The sequence below is a fragment of the Belonocnema kinseyi genome, chromosome 7 (genome assembly GCF_010883055.1).
Source record: "Belonocnema kinseyi isolate 2016_QV_RU_SX_M_011 chromosome 7, B_treatae_v1, whole genome shotgun sequence".
Classification (NCBI taxonomy): domain Eukaryota; kingdom Metazoa; phylum Arthropoda; class Insecta; order Hymenoptera; family Cynipidae; genus Belonocnema; species Belonocnema kinseyi.
The window spans coordinates 98,242,495-98,245,230 of record NC_046663.1 but is presented as its reverse complement, the minus strand read 5'-3'; positions in this window follow the sequence as shown (position 1 = coordinate 98,245,230).

The following is a 2,736-nucleotide window of genomic DNA, read 5'->3' as shown; positions in this document are numbered from 1 at the left end:
CGGGGGCCTCTATGGAACATCCATATTGTCAGAGTTCGAATTTCCAAAAAGTTTTATCGAATTTTTGTCAGAAATTCGCTATTTGTAAATCTGAAATCATGAAACCTTAAAATTTGTGGCATCAAAAAAATATTCACCCTTTAAAATTATAAATTTTAATCGCTGATTCGTGAGGCTAACCATGCTGGGTCCCCTGCAGGGCCCCTATGGGACATCCATATTTTGAGAGCTCGAATTTCAGAAACGTGTCATCCAATATTTGACAGAAAATCATTATTTGTAAGTCTGAACTCATAAAACCTTAAAATTAATTTTGTCAAAAAAATATACGTCCTTTGGACTTTGAAATATTAATCGTTTATCCGTGAGAAAAACCGAGCTGGGTCCCCTGCGGAGGCCCCTATGGACCATCCATATTGTGAGACTTCGAATTTCAGAAAAGTGCCATTCAATTTCTGACAGAAGATTATTATTTGTAGGTCTGAACTCATAAAACCTTAAAGTTAGCAGTGTCAAAAAAATGTTCACCCTTCGAACTTAGAAATTTTAATTGTTCATCCGTGAGGGCAACTGAGCTGGACCCTCGCCGGGGACCATCATGGAACATCCATATGGTATAAGTTCGAATTTCACAAAATAATCATTCAATTTTTGACAGAAATTCATTGTTTGTAATTCTGAAATCATGAAACCTTAAAATTTCTGCTATCAAAAAAATATACGTCATTTAGATTTTAAAACTATAATCGTTAATCCGTGAGAGCAACCGAGCTGGGCCCTCTACTGGGGCCACTATGGAACATCCATATTGTGCGATTTCGAATTTCAAAAAAGTGTCATCCAGTTTTTGACAGAAATGCATTGTTTGTAAGTCTGAACTCATAAAACCTTAAAATTTGTGGCATTGAAAAAATATTCAACCTTTAGACTTGGAAATTTTAATCTTTGATCCGTGAGAGCAACCGAGCTGTCCCTCGACGCAGGCCCTCGTAGAATTTCCACACATGGAACATGCACCGCCCCCCCGTCGGGGGCCTTTGTCCTAAGAGGTCTCAGCTGGGCATTTTCCACACTTGATGATGCAAAAAAAGGCGTATTGACCAAAATTGTGCACTCAATAAGCATCTACAAGTTTGTTATAACTATTTTTTTGATAAGATGCTTAGTTTTTGTTATATTAGTAAAAAAGAACATTAAAAATTAAAAAATTCAATTTTTGGGCAAACGATACAGACTATGAAATAAATGAATAGACAACAGTTGCTCTTCAAAAAATAGCTACAAATTTGTCATCAACAATTTTTTGATATGACCCGTACTTTCTGTTTAAATCGCAAAAAATAACATTAAAAATAAACAAAATTACATTTTTTAAACGAGACAAGATACACAAAAAATTAATAATAGCCAAAAAATGTTCACCCAAAAAGAATCTTTATATTTGCTAATAATAAATTTTAGATATAGGACAAGCATATCTTCTTTTACTCCTTATAAAAATATATTGAAAATAAAAAAATTAACTTTTTGGAAAAACGACACTAGCTACAATAACATTTTATTTAAAAAAATGTTCCCCTAAATTATATCTACAAACTTGCATTAAACCACCTTACAATAGTATGCGTACTTTTGGTTTAAATCGTAAACAATAGCATCCAATTATAAAAAGAAGAAATGAAAATACTTATGTTTTAATAGCAATGCATATTATGAATTGTAATAATATAAATTTATTTAAATGATACATTTTTCAGGGTAGCTGAGAATAAAAATTTGTGCAAAACAAGAAACAAATGCTAAAGTAATCATGAAAAATAAATTTGTGCATCATTTTGAAAAATCTTAATGCGCAATAACAGACCGAGCGAGGTCTAGTAATCAGTCAATAAATTTTGGTTTGAAAATCGCGCCAACTTAAGTCAATCAAAATTCATAAAAGGTAGCGTCTGAGAATTGGAATACAACGTGTTTAATGAGTGATTTTTTTACAAATGAAGCATATAAGGACAGATTTCACACTAACTAGCCTGGGGGAAGGTGTCTGTTGTAGTGCAGCATCTATATACAACTTATATAGTTAAAAATTCTGCTATTTGATGATTTTGTTAAATTAGTTTTTTTGAGTTTAAAATTAATTTCTTTAACTGAAAGTTAACCTATTCTGTTTTTGGTAGAAAATTATTCGCTTTTAGTTCGAAATTCAACTGTATGAAATTTTTCATTATTAATTCATATTTTTGGTTGATAATTCAACTATCTTAGTTAAAAGCTGGTACACTTAGTTAAAATTCCATTTTATTGATGACTATTTGGTTGAAATTTAAGGTATTTGGTTCAAAATGTATTGTATTCGTTGAAGATCTATAACTTTATTTGAAAATTTAACTATTCTGTTAAAAATTCGTCCTTTTCTGCTGTTGTTGAAACTCAATTTTTTGAACAGCAAATTTAATTACTTCCGGAAGAAAGTTCAACTTTTTTGTAGGAAATTCGTCTTTTTGGTTTGAAAATTCAACCATTTGGTTAGCATTTTTTTCTTGTTATTGTTTCAACTCGACTGTTTATCATTTATAATAATAATGTTTTTTGCTTGGAATATCAAATTATTACATTTTTCCTTGAGAATTAATTTTTCCTTATGTTACATAAACTGTTTTGTATTTAAAACTAAGGCAAGAGTTTTATTTTATTAAGCTTTGTAAATAATACATGAAACATATTTTTTCTGAACAA